The following is a 14,633-nucleotide window of genomic DNA, read 5'->3' on the forward strand; positions in this document are numbered from 1 at the left end:
ACTGTCATGGCACTGGTAGTATGGCAGGCCAGGTCTCACTAGCACAGGCCTCCATTACAACTGTCCCAGCACTGACTGAGTAGCTAGGTTAAACATTAAAAGCTGATTGAGCCCGTGCCCTTATACAAAGCCTGGAATATAACAAAGAGCCCACTAAGAGTTTTGCCTAAGCTTTCCTGAGCCTTGAAGCATGACAGGCTAATGAAGGAATTCTTAACAGGATCCTTTAAGGATTAAACAAGTTTTATTGGGGATCTGAAGAAATTCCCCAGGCCTCCACAAACAAGTTTATTGGAGTCTAAAGGAACTCCCCAAACCGTTATGATTTAGCAGGAGGCAAGATAAGGATAATCTCCTCAGACCCATTTAGATTAAGTAAACTTACTGAGGCTTCAAACAAAGGTCTTCAGGACTCAGAACTTAGTTACAGATTAAAAGAAATTAATCACTCATGTCTTTAGATGAATGCACACTTCCATGTAGACATATAGCTTGGAAGGCATATAAACTCTGAAAAACTAATTTTGAGTTTGGTCTGGTGATAATTTCCAGGTCTTCTGCCTGTAACCATTACAGAAATGAAAATTCTCTTCCTTCCCAGTTCATCTGCACCTCGTTATTGGGTCCAGCGAAATAGCAACCCCACCTTCAGTTTGGTCAGGGACTAGTAAGAGTGTCCTCTAGCATGCTAATGCATTATAATTGGCGTATAATGAGCAATGAGAATGACCAGAGGTCACTTTCATTGCATTGTCATTTCAGTTTTGGTGGGATTTGGCTGGTTTCTTTACCACATGCTGTTTTATCAGCAAAGTCTTTGTGACCTGTAGCTTGTGCTGACCTCCTATCACAGCCTGTGTCTTAGAATGCCTAACCTCCTGGGAATACAACCCAGTAGGTCTCAGCCTTATTTTACCCAGCCCCTATTCAAGATGGAGTTGCTTGATTGAAATGCCTCTGATACTACCACGTCCACCAAATTCCTCTTCCACCTTAGGGCTTAGAATAAGGACTGGAACAGGAAGGTCAATGAAGAAAAGAATGAATGAATGGATGAATGGGTTGGTGGGAGCAGGTGGTAGAGTGGATGCCATCCTGTTTCCTCTTTTAAGGGCCTACATCCCTGAAGGCATGCAGAGCAAATGGATTCACATATCCAACTGTCTCTTTGACCCTTCTCTTTGTCTTTTAAGGCCAGCTCAAGTTCCACTGCCGTAAGAAAATCTGTCTGGCAACTTTCTCTGGTGGTGATCTTCTTTTTTCATTAAATCATAATTCTTTCTATAAACTGAGTTTCATATGTTTTGGTACTGCCTCTATAATAGGCCTATAATGCCCTTTGGATCTGAAGAAATGGCTTACTTTTTCCTCCATATTTTCTGGCACAGTGCCGGTCACATAGTAAGTGCTTAGCCTTAGGGTCCAGGGCACAAACTTGGGCTCTAATTAGCTCTACTCTTTCCTTTATGTAAAATGGGGTTAATAATAACGACAGTTTTCCTACATCAAAGGATTGGAATGATAGAGGAGATAATGGGTGTGCAAAAATAGAATAGGAAAGTACACAATAAGCTGTGTGTGTGTGTGTGTGTGTGTGTGTCTTTAAGGTCCTTAGTCACTTGCAACTGAATAGCTCTCACTAAGTTGTTTAAGTCTCACCTTCCTGCAGGTCATATCAGCCCTTCCCAAAGTAAGTGGTAGAGTCAGCTACTTCTGTTGATAGTACCTTGGGTTCTGCAATCCTTCCAGGGAAATGCCAAAATCACAATAGACAATGAGCAGGGCTGTTATGGAGACTGGTGGACAGGCTCAAATGGAAGATTAGGAGTAGGGAAAGATATCTTGAAAGAAAGATACGATAAAGAGAAAACAATATCATCCTCTTCTTCCCCCCCCCCACCCCCATCCTGCCACCACGAGATGGAGTCTCCCTCTGTTGCCCAAGCTGGAGTGCAGTGATGTGATCTCGACTCACTGCAACCTCTGCCTCCCGAGTTCTAGTGATTCTCCTGCCTCAGCCTCACAAGTAGTTGAGACTACAGGTGTGTGCCACCACACCTGGCTAATTTTTTGTTTGTTTGTATTTTTAGTAGAGGCAGGGTTTCACTATGTTGGTCAGGCTGGTCTTGAACTCCTGACCTTGAATGATCTGCCCACCTTGGCATCCCAAAGTGCTGAGATTACAGGCATGAGCCACTGCACCTGGTCCCTCATTCTCTTCTTGACGTTGCAAATGCAATGCAATAGATGATAAAAGTCTCTCTATCCCGTTTCTGATTGTGCAATGTACAAGAAAGGGAAGAAAATGAAGAAAACCAACTTGGAAACCCAGTGGCAAGAATTCTTGGGGTCCTTGGCTGGACAACAACATTAAGAAGTGCAGAGCCATACAAGCAATTTATTTTATTTTATTTTTTTAGAGTTGGGGTCTCACTTTGTTGCCTCATGGCATACTACATCCTTGAGCTCCTGGCCTCAAGTGATTCTGCCACCTCAGCTTCCTGAGTTTTTGGGATTACAAGCATCAGCCATAGTGCTGAGCACAAGTATTTTTAATAGTGCTTATGTGGAGGAGGTCTAATAAATATTTTTTATAACAGTGGCATTTGTTGAAATTAATAAATTACTTCTCTATTTTTAATCTACTCTAGTCCCAATATCTTGCCACAAAAGATTTGAAGCAGCTTAAAGATACTCTAATCCAAAAGTTAAAAGCACACAATCAAGAAGATTGGGGTAAAGGAAAAAATTGGTCAGGATTGTAAAAAAATACAGTAGTAAAATTGCTATGCAGAAAGGCAAAGCATGCGTTCCTCTGCCATTTGGAGAGTGGCCACCTATAGGCACCTGAGCTTCCTAGTAGCCAAGAGAAAGAATAAAATGCAATTAAATTGGAGAATTTTAAAGTTTGTATAATAACATACAAATATCTGAAGAGATCTAACATTTTTTGGGCATAAGCTTAGATGTAAATTGGTCTTTTCTCCCACAGTTTTCAAAGAAGAATATACCATATATTAAAGCACATCAACAATGATTATAACACTAGCTATCTTTTATTGGGTATTTAAGTATGTATCAGACATTGTTTTAGGTGCTTTAGTACATGTCAGCTCATTTGATTCCACAAAATCTTATGGGGTAGGTACAATTAGTACTCCCATTTTACACACAAAGAAATGAGGCTCACAGAGATGAAGTAGATTTCCCAAGATCACACAGGTACTAAGCCTCACTCCAGTATGTCCCTTCTATGCTGATTTTGCTGAGGATTTTCATCGTAAAGGGATTTTGTCAAATGCTTTTTCTGTATCTATTGATAATCCTGTGATTTTTGTTTTTAATTCTGTCTATGTGGTGTATCACATTTATTGATTTATTATGTTAAATCATCCTGCATCCCTGGTATGAAACCTGCTTGATCATAGTGAATTATCGTTTTGATACACTGTTGAATTTGGTTCACTCATATTTTGTTGAGGATATGTTCATCAGACCTGTATTCATCAGAGATATTGGTCTATATATTTTTTTTTTATGTCCTTTCCTGGTTTTGATATTAGGGTGACACTGGATTCCTAATGATTGAATGATTGAAGGGGGATTCCCTCTTTCTGTATCTTTTGGAATGGTGCCAATAGGATTGGTACCAATTTTTCTTTGAATGTCTGGTAGAATTCAGCTGTGAATCTGTCTGGTCCTGCACTTTTCTTTTGTCAGGAATTTTTTGGTTACCATTTCAATCTCACTATTGGTTATTGGTCTGTTCAGAGATTCTACATCTTCCTGGTTTAATCTGGGAAGGTTTTATATTTCCAGGAGTTTATCCATCTCCTCTAGGTTTTCTAGTTTATGCATGCAATAGTGTTCATAGCAGCCTTGAATAATCTTTTGTGTTTTTGTGGTATCAGTTGTACTATCTCCTGTTTGCTTCTAGTTGGGCTTATTTGGATCTTTTCTCCTTTTCTTTGTTAACCTTGCTAATGGTCTATCAATTTTATTTTATTTTTTGAGACAAGTCTTGTCTTCAAGAGTCTTGTCTTTAAGCTCTAAAGTTCTCTTTCTTTCCTCTTTCTTTCTTTCTTTCTTTCTTTCTTTCTTTCTTTCTTTCTTTCTTTCTTTCTTTCTTTTCTTTCTCTCTTTCTCTCTCCCTTCCCCCTCCCCTCTCCTCCCCTCTCCTCCCCTCTCCTCCCCTCTCCTCCCCTCTCCTCCCCTCCCTTCCCCTTCCCTTCCCTTCCCTTTCCTTCCTTCTTTCCTTTCTTGTTGATATGGAGTCTTGCTCTGTCACCCAAGCTGGAGTGCAGTGGCACAACCTTGGCTCAACTCACTGCAACCTCCACCTCCTGGATTTGAGCGATTCTTCTGCCTCAGCCTCCCAAGTAGCTGAGATTGCAGGTGTGCGCCACCATACCCAGATAATTTTGTGTTTTTAGTAAACATGAGGTTTCACCATGTTGGCCAGGGTGGTCTCAAACTCCTGACCTCAGGTGATCTGCCTGCCTTACCTCCCACAGTGCTGGGATTACGGGTGTGAACCACCGTGCCAGCCTTAAGTTCTTTCTTCTGCTTGTTCTATTCTATTGCTGAAATTTTCCAGTGCATTTTGCATTTCTCTGTGTCCTTGATTTACAGAAGTTGTGATTGTTTTTTATTTATGCTATTTCACTGAAGATTTTCTTTTTATATCCTGTACCATGTTTTTGATTTCCTTAAGTCGGATTTCACTTTTCCCTGCTACCTCCTTGATTAGCTTAATAATTGACTTTCTGGATTCTTCTTCTGCAATTCAGAGATTTTGTCTTGGTTTGGATCCATTACTGTTGAGCTGGTATGATCTTTTGGGGGTGTAAAAGAACCTTGTTTTGTCATGTTACCAGAGTTGTTTTTCTGGTTCCTTCAAATTTGGGTAGACTATGTCAGGAAGACCTGGGATTCAAGGGCTGCCGTTCAGATTTTTTTGTCCCCCGGGGTGCTCCCTTGATGTGACATTTTCCCTGTTCCCCTATAAACAGGGCTTCCTGAAAGCCGATGTGTAGTGATTATTTTTGCTCTTCTGGGACTAGCCACCCAGTGGAGCTACCAGCCTCTGGGCTGGTACTGGGGAGTGTCTGCAGAGTCCTGTGATGGGTTCCATCTTCAGGTCTTGCAGCCGTAGATACCAGCACCTGATCCAGTGGAGGTAGCAGGGGATGAGTGGACTCTGTGAGGGTGCTTGATTGTATTTTTGTTTGGTGCACTGGTTTTGTGTTCGTTGGCCTCCAGGCACGAGGTAGCACTATCTAGAGTGCATCAGCTGCAGTCCTGTAGGGAGGATGCAGACTTGCCCTAGGGACACCTGGTGAAGTATTGTTTCTCAGGGAAGGGCAGGGCCATAGAGCTCCCAAGAGATTATGACCTTTGTCTTCAGCTACCAGGGTGGTAGAGAAAGACCACCAGGTTGGTTCGGGGGACAGGCCTGTCTCAGCTCAGCCTGTCTTTGGGTGGGGCTAGCTGCAGCTGCAGTAGGGGATTTCCGTTATATTTCCAGTGTAATTATGGCTGCCTCTGCTGAGTCATACGGGTTATCAGGGAAGTGGGAGCAGGCGGGCAGTCACAGACCTCACCCTGCTCCCATGCAGCCCAAAGTCCTATCCACTAGTCTCACTTCCACTGTGCTCTCCCAACAGCATCAAGTCTATTTTCAGGTGGCCAGGGACCAGGGCTGAGAATTTGCCCCAGGCCAAGAGCCACACCATTGAGAAAGCAAGCAGACTCACAGTTTTTCGGCATCTCAGGGAACCTGCAGTGCTGATCCAGTTCCTTCAAAGGGTTTCAGCTTTCCTGGTATGTTTCTGTGGTAGTTTTTGGAGCAAAAGTTCATGATGTGAGTCTTCACAGGCTGCTTCGTCTGTCTGAGCAGGAGCTGCAAGCTAGTCCTGCCTCCTATTCACCATCTTAATCCGGTTTTCATTTCTTTCATTACATATCCATCAGCATGATCCAATTTCATAATGGAATTACAATGAAACTTACACTTGAACAGTACACAATAATTTCCTTCCTTCCTTCCTTCCTTCCTTCCTTCCTTCCTTCCTTCCTTCCTTCCTTCCTCCCTCTCTCCCTCCCTCCCTACCTTCCTCCCTTCCTCCCTCCCTCCCTTCCTTCTTCTTTTTGTTTTTTGGAGACAGAGTCTTGCTCTGTTGCCCAGGCTAGAGGGCAATGGCACGATCTTGGCTCACTGCAACCTCCGCTCCCCAGGTTCAAGCGATTTTCCTGCCACAGCCTCCTGAGTAGCTGGGATTACAGGTGGCTGCCACCACGCCCAGCTAATTTTTTTTCTTTTTTTTTGTATTTTTCACCATGTTGGCCAGGCTGGTCTTGTACTACTGACCTGTGGTGATCTGCCCACCTTGGCCTCCCAAAGTGCTGGATTACAGGTGTGAGCCACTGTGCCAAGGCCCCATTTTCTAATTTAATTTGATTTGCTCATTGGTCTGGGCCACTGGAGTGAATCCTAGTGGCATTCACTATGTGAAGGAAATGGTCTGAATGACTACCTAGTTTATAGAGGTAGTTATTTAAAACAAACAAACAAACAAACAAACACACTTTCGTTTTTTTCTTTTCTTTTAGAGATGGGGTCTCGCCCGGGGGCGGTGGCTCACACCTGTATCCTAGCACTTTGGGAGGCTGAAGTGGGTGGATCACCTGAGGTCAGGAGTTCAAGACCAGCCTGTCCATCATGGTGAAACCCCACCTTAAAAAAAAATAAAAAGAAAAAATAAAAGAGAAGGGGTCTCATTTGTTGGTCAGGTTGGTCTTGAACTCCTAGCCTCAAGCAATCCAACCTTGGCCTCCCAAAATGCTGGGATTATAGGCATGAGCCACCATGCCCAGCCAACTTTCTTTTTTTTTAAACTGAAAATGTTGGGCAGGCTGTAACTCAGCTTTAGGTGGGCCCCCTCTGACACTCACAGTCTCTTTTTGCTGATCACACATATTAGTGGAGGGAGATTAAATATAAAGTCAAAAGACTCGGTTAGAATCCCAGATCAGCCTCTGACGAACTGTGCAAACTTTGAAAATTAATTTCACCTCTATGAATTGTGGTTTTGCCATCTGCAGAGTTGAATGTTAAACACTGCCCAAGATATTAAGTAAAGTGTTATTGGATTGAAATGAAATATAAATGAAACTTTATAAATGTCAAATTATGACACAAAGCATATGGTCAGTGTCAATGTCCTAATTGTTCCTGACTTTTCATCACACTCTCCTATGTCTTCATTGTGGCTGCCATCCGGATATCCCCTCTGCACAAGGCTTTTTCCACCTGCTCCTTCCATCTGGTTTAATTCTCCTTCAGCACAATGAACAAGCCTCACTTACTTCTTGTGCCCCAGCTCCATTTTCTCTTATGAGAGGGGCAAGGTTGTGTCTACAGTTTACATATGCATCACTCCTGTGCTAAACCCCTTGATCTGCAGCATGAGGAAGAAGAAACTCAAGCATTTTTTTTGTGTGTGTGTGACAGAGTCTTGCTCTGTCATCAGGCTGGAGTGCAGTGGCACGATCTCAGCTCACTGCAACCACCGCCCCGCTGGTTCAAGCAATTCTGCTGCCTCAGCCTCCTGAGTAGCTGGGACTTACAGGCACGTGCCACTATGCCCAGATAATTTTTGTATTTTAGTTGAGATGGGGTTTCACTATGTTGGTCAGGATGGTCTCAATCTTTTGACCTCATGATATGCCTGCCTTGGCATCCCAGAGTGCTGGGATCACAGGTGTGAGCCACCATGCCCGGCACATATCTTTTAAAAAAGGAGAAATAGCAAGGTTCTTGCTACTCAGAACACATTGTCCCTTTCTGAATATTACTGATCAAGAAACTGTTTCTATCTGGAAAAGAAAATTGAATAAATCATACAGAACCATACAGAAGTTAAGGAAAAAAAGACACCTAAGTGTCAGGAATTGTTGTAAATTCTATTGACTCTCCTTTTGTTGCTTTGTATTCATTTTCTGACTGCGAAGACACAATGCCTTTTTTCATCTCTAAAATCAGCCCGCTTGTGAGGCCTGTTGAAAGTCTTACCCATCAGGTAAGACTGTGGAATCTCATAGCACTATGTACATTGTTAAGTCTGATCTCAGATGACTTGGGTCTTCTGTTGCTTCCTACAAACAAAATCCATTTCTCTTTTTTTCTGAATTCATTTACATTATTTAGGTGACTATAAGCTAAGAAGGCAAATGTGCCAAGTTCCAGCAGCCACATGATATCAGAATTCTCAAATGTTGCTGAAAAGGAATTACTGTACGAGGTTGTATCACCTTCTATTCTAGAAAAGAATTCATCCGCATTTCTTAAAAAGCTGGCTTACTTTTCAGTGCCTACTTTCCTCAAATGACCGGTAAAAACTAATTCCATGGCTAAGAGGAGGAAAAGTGCACACTAACACTCTGCTTTCCTCTTGAAGACTCACATGCACTTCATCTGGGATGTTCTAGAATGAAACAATCTTTGCAGGGTTGGAGCTTCCCAAAACATTTGATCATGAGAATGCTTTGTTTAACCACCTATGAATTTAGTTCAATGATGACAATCTCCTGGGAATACTTTTAGCGAAATGGTTATGTAAATAACCAACAGCAAAGACTTAAGGAAATGGTACTAGGCGGAGTGGTCCTTTAGCTCTGAATGAAGTAAGTCTACTGTAACAGAATTCAGGCTATAGAAGTCAACTCATAAGCAATTTGTTTTGTTTTTGAGACAGGGTCTTTCCCTGTCATTCAGGCTGGAGTGCTGTGGCATGATCACAGCTCACTGCCGTCTTTAACTCCTGGGCTAAGGCAATCCTCCTATCTCAGCCCCCCGAGTAGCTGAGACTACAGTTGCATGTCACCATACTTGACTAAAAAATTTTTTTTTTTTAAGAGATGGGGTCTCACTATACGGCCCAGGCTGGTCTCTAACTCCTGGATGCAACCATTCTTCCCATCTCCGCCTCCCAAACTGTTGGGCACCTGACCCATGAGCAAACTGAAAATGCAAATTGTTAGACTCATGTCCATCTTTGCATTACTGAACACAATCTTTTTGGATATATTTTAAGGTTTGATTGTTACCCAGGTAAGTTTGACCTAGAAACCAAAAAATTTCAAGAGAAAACAGTTAAAATCCAATGTTATAATTTTTTGAAGTGAAATTCACTCCTTACTCTTAGCTTCCAGCAGTGGCTCATACCTGTAATTAAAAGCAATCCAGGAGTCTGAGGCAGGAAGATTGCTTGAGCCCAGGAGTTCAAGACCAGCCTGGCCAACATAGTGAGCTCCCTTCTCTAAAATAAGTAGATAAATAGATAAGTAAATAGAAATAAAAATAAATAAAAAAGATCTTTGGGGCATAGAACATTACTGGTGTGTAAATGCTTACGCTTTTTGGAGGGGGAGATGTAGGTGTTTGTTGAGGCCTCATTTATCAGTAGCAAGCTTGGCTGGGCCCCGCTTCAAGCCATAGAGACACAGCCCTTACTCGCCAACTGTATCCACTGACATTTGTGGTTCCCTTTGGGACCCACGTTGAAATGATGGGATCAGCTAGAGGCTCTCAGTAAATCAACAGGGAATGTGGGAGAAAATGATGCACTGATCATAGCAATAGCCTCACAGTCACCTGGGATCCCATCACTTTCTCTTTCAAACTCCCTATCTTCTAGAAGATAGGCCAGAAAATGGCTAAGGGCTGGTGCCACTTGCAAAGGACTCAATAGATTTTTCTTCCTGAAGCTTTCATTAAAAAGTGAGTTTTCATTTGTACATTAAATTCAGCAAATAGAGAACCATTAAAGGCACATTAAATTCAGCAAATAGGCTGAGGTCAGGAGTTTGAGACCAGCCTGCCAACATAGTGAAATTCCATGTCTACTAAAAATACAAAAATTAGCCAGGTGTGGTGGCAGGTGCCTGTAATCCCAGCTACTCGGGAGGCTGAGGCAGGAGAATCCCTTGAACCTGGGAGGTGGAGGTTGTGGTGAGCTGAGATTGCACCACTGCACTCCAGCCTGGATGATGGCGTGACTCTGTCTCTAAATAAATAAATAAATAAATTCAGCAAATAGAGAACCACACTTAGGGGGCTTAGATAATGGAGAGAAAGAAAGGCAAAAGAAATGGAGAGAGGTGGTGGTTACTGGGACTGAGAATGGAAGCAGGGAGGGAGGATGAAGAGAAGTTCATGAAGGCATGCAAAAATACAGTTAGGTAGAATAACTTCTAGTGTTCAATAGAGTGGGGAAATTACAGGAATGACAATTTATTTTATATTTCTAAGTAGCTAGCAGAGAAGAGTTATAATGTTCCCAACACAGAGATAAATATTTGAGGTGATGGATATTCCAATTATCCCTATTTGATCATTACACATTGTATACAGCTATCACAATGTCACATGTACCCCTAAAATACGTAAACCATTACATATAACATTTTAAAAAATATTGCTTTCTGTGTTATGCAGAGACTGTTTCTCTGGCTTTAGCAGAAAGGGTGTAGACTCTAAATAAATTGAATTGCAGCGGGGCACGGTGGCTCATGCTTGTAATCCTAGCACTTTGGGAGTCCGAGGCAGGTGGATCACTTGAGGTCAGGGATTTGAGACCAGTCTGGCCAACATGGCAAAACCCTGTCTCTACTAAAAATACAAAAATTAGCCAGGTGTGGTGGTGCACGCCTGTAATCCTAGCTACTCAGGAGGCTGAGGCAGGAGAATCGCTTGAACCCGAGAGGTGGAGGTTGCAGTGAGCTGAGATCATGCTGACTCAAAGAGATATTTGTGTACCACTGTTCCTACCAGCATTATTCACAATAGCCCAAAAGTGAAACTAGTTCAGTGTCCACGAGCAGAAGAATGGGTAAAAAAAAGGTGGCATATACATATAACGGAATATTATTCAGCCATAAAAAGAATGCAGTGGTTTTTGTTTTTTGCTTTTAAGACAGGTTCTCACTTTGTCACCCAGGTTGGAGTGCAGTGGCATGATCTTGGCTCACTGCAACTCTGCCTCCTGGCTTCAAGCAATTCTCCTGCCTCAGTCTCCCGAGTACCTGGGATTACAGGAGCTCACCACCACAACCAACTACTTTTTGTATTTTTAGTGTAGATGGGCTTCACCATGTTGAGCAGGCTGGTCTTGAACTCCTGACCTCAAGTGATGCACTTGCCTCAGCCTCCAAAAATGCTGGGATTACAGGCATGAGCTACCACACCTGGCCTCCATGTACTTCTTGGCAAACTTGGCAGCTCTGGAGATCTTCTACTCTCTCACCATTGCCCCTCTGACTCTGGCCAACCTCCTGTCCATGGGGAGAAACCATTTTCCTGCCCGGCTGTGGAGGCTGGATGCTCGTCTTCATCTTCCTGGGCTGTGCTGACTGCATCCTGCTGGCCGTCATGGCCTTTGACTGGTTCATGGTCGTCTGTCATCCTCTGTGTCATGGCCTCATCATGAGCTGGAGATTGTGTGTCCAACTGGCCCTGGGGTGCTGCTAGTTATGCAGCTGACCGTGCTTATCTTCCAGCTCCCTTTCTGCAGCAGCAACGAAATCAGCATGTTCTACTTTGATGTCCTTCCTGTCATGAGACTGGCCTGTGCAGACACCCGGGTCCATGAGGCCACTCTGTTTATGGTCAGCATCCCCATTTCTCACCGTCCTCTTCCTGCTCCTCATTCTCTCCCATGTCTTCACTGTGGCTGCAGAGGGGAGGCACAAGGCCTTCTCCACCTGCTCCTCCCACCTGACTGTGGTTCTCCTCCAGGACGCATGTACAAGCCTGGTCTACTTGTGTCCCAACTCTAGCTACATTCCTGAGAGGGGCCCGGTAGTGTCTGTGGTTTACACCTTCATTACCCTGTGCTGAACCTCTTGATCTACAGCATGAGGAAACAGAACTTAAGGATGCTTTGAAGAGAGCAATGACAAGGGTCCTGCTGCTCTAAACACATGGCACTCTTCAATACTTCTGGGCAGAGACACATGGCATACTGCTGGAAAGATGAGAAGGAGGAGGACAGCAGTTCATTGTGTTTTATACTGTTACTTCGTCCTAGTTATGCAATGTTTGAAAAGTCATTTTCCATTTCCCAGCCTCAGGTTCTTCACCTCCAAAATAGAGATTACGATACCTGCAGGATCTAAATTCCGGGGTGGTACTTCTGAGGATCAATAGATACGTTAAGTGAAAATACTTTGTGACTTTTAAAGAGAGATATGGGCTGGGTGCGGTGGCTCACCCCTGTAATCTCAGCACTCTGGGAGGCCAAGGTGGGTGGATCACCTGTGGTCAGGAGTTTGAGACCAGCCTGGCCAAACTGGTGAAACCCTGTCTCTACTGAAGATACAAAAATTAGTTGGATGTGCTGGTGGGTGCCTGTAATCCCAGCTACTTGGGAGGATGAGGCAGGAGAATCACTTGAACCCGGGAGGTGGAGATTGCAGTGAGCTGAGATTTTGCCATTACACTCCAGCCTGGGGCACAGAGCGAGACTCTGTCTCAAAGGAAAAAAAAAAAAAAAAAAGGGAGATATGGCAGTAAATGTGGTTATTGCCGTCCTCACCATCACGTAAATCTGCCCTACCTTGGATTGACCTCCAGTTGTTGTTCTTGGGTTCTCAGCAGGCCCAAACAGTGCACATGTGGGCAGGTGCTAAGCCAGGAATAGGATGCAAATAAACTGGGACCACTGAGTTGGTGCTTTTTTTGAATTAATAATCTTTCATCTTAATTTCTGTTCCAGGGAAAGGTGATGGGGAAAATACTGGAGTTTTGGGATTTGGGTAGCTTCTCTTTTCTTTTTTGTTTTGAGATAGGAGTCTTGCTCTGTTGTCCAGGCTGGAGTGCAGTGGTGCAATCTTGGCTAACTCTACCTCCACCCGCTGGGTTCAAGCATTCTCCTGCCTCAGCCTTCCAAGTAGCTGGGACTACAGGTACCACACCACCACACCTGGCTAAGTTTTGTATTTTTAGTAGAGATGGGGTTTCACCATGTTGGCCAGGCTGGTCTCAAATTCCTGACCTCAGGTGATCTGCCCACCTTGACCTCCCAAAGTGCTGGAATTACAGGTGTGAGCCACCATGCCCGACCTCTTTTCTTACCTTTATACAAGAGCTCGTTGGTCTCTATATAAATCTCTGGCTCTGTATCAGCCTGCCTCTGAAATGTTCTACCCATGACTGTCATTCCTCTCCCCTTTTTCCTTTCCTTTCTCTCCCTTCTTCTCCTCTTTGTCCTTCTCATTTCTCTTTCCTTCTCTCTGTCTCTCTTACACATATCTCATATTCTCCTGTTCTGTCTATCCCAGGCTAAGTGTGCATAATATGTAAAAACTGCTTTGTCAGTTGAGCCTCCCTGGGTAGGAGAGGGGGCGCATATTGGTTCGAATCTGGATTCAAGTAGAGCAAAGCTAATGAAGTGAAGATAAACAATGAACTGGACACTGGGAGTGGAAAGGACTTATTACCATGACTGAGTAGACTGAGTAGAATGATGGTCATTTTCGTGACGGTCAGTTGTCTCCAGCAATGGTTATCAGTGTATCCGTGGCTTATCATGTTTTTTTCTGTAGAGTTTGGGAAGCTCATTTATTCTTTTACCCACTGAATATTTAGTGACTTATTTATTCAACAACACTCAAAAGACAGTAAACAACTCTTTATTTAACTCTGCTATGTACTATGTCCCCAACTGTGATTGGACCAGGAAGTAGAAAAGTAAGAAGCAGCACCTGCTTTGAAGGAAGTTAAAAGTTAAAAGTTTAGTAAGACTCAAGAACTCACACCATAGTCACACCAAGGTCCACATGATGTAAGACGGAAATTTCAGAGAAAGCACAGTGAAGGGAATCAAGGCGAGTCTGATGGGGGAAGGTGGTGTTTGAGCTGTACCCTGACAGGCTTCTAGCTCTCGAACTGTGCAAAGAGGAGCAGGAAGGGCATTTCTGAAGGAGGGAACTGGAAGGTGCAAGAACAAGAAGTTATCTCCTTTGGTCCCTGTTTCCTTATCTGGAAAAGTATGAAAAGTGTGCTGTAAGTTTTATGCTTTTCTGAAAGAGTATCACAGGCCCAAAAGACAAAAACATAATCCATATTCTATAGAATGGAAATTTTGCCATCTTTGTAAGAAAAGAACCAGAAGCCTCTTTTTTTGGTTTATTATTCATAGATACTTGCTACCCTTCCTATCTTCTATGGCAATATTCTGCTGGGTCAGTATTACCTGTAGGACTCCAGGTTTATTTTACATTTATTTAATGTTTATTTCACCAAAACCTCTTTGCATAACAGAGGTTTTGGTGAAATAAACATTACATGGCCAAATAAACGTGAGGAAGACTGCGCTGATCAAAGTGAAATTAGTATTTTACTGTCGGTTTACTCAGAGCCTGTAAGATGCAAATGTGCAGTCATGATTCCCTAAGCTGAGGGACGTATTTTGCCATGTTTTCCAAACTCTTCTTTCTTTGGAGGACGTCTTGAAATGGGTTGTTTTGTTGAACTTACATCGGAAAATGCTGCATTAGCTGATGCTAACTCTGAATATCATGATTATTATTTTACCCGTGAATGAAATATTCCAGGCATTTCTCAGTTCCCC

This window comes from Callithrix jacchus, chromosome 10 (assembly GCF_049354715.1).
Source record: "Callithrix jacchus isolate 240 chromosome 10, calJac240_pri, whole genome shotgun sequence".
Taxonomy (NCBI): domain Eukaryota; kingdom Metazoa; phylum Chordata; class Mammalia; order Primates; family Cebidae; genus Callithrix; species Callithrix jacchus.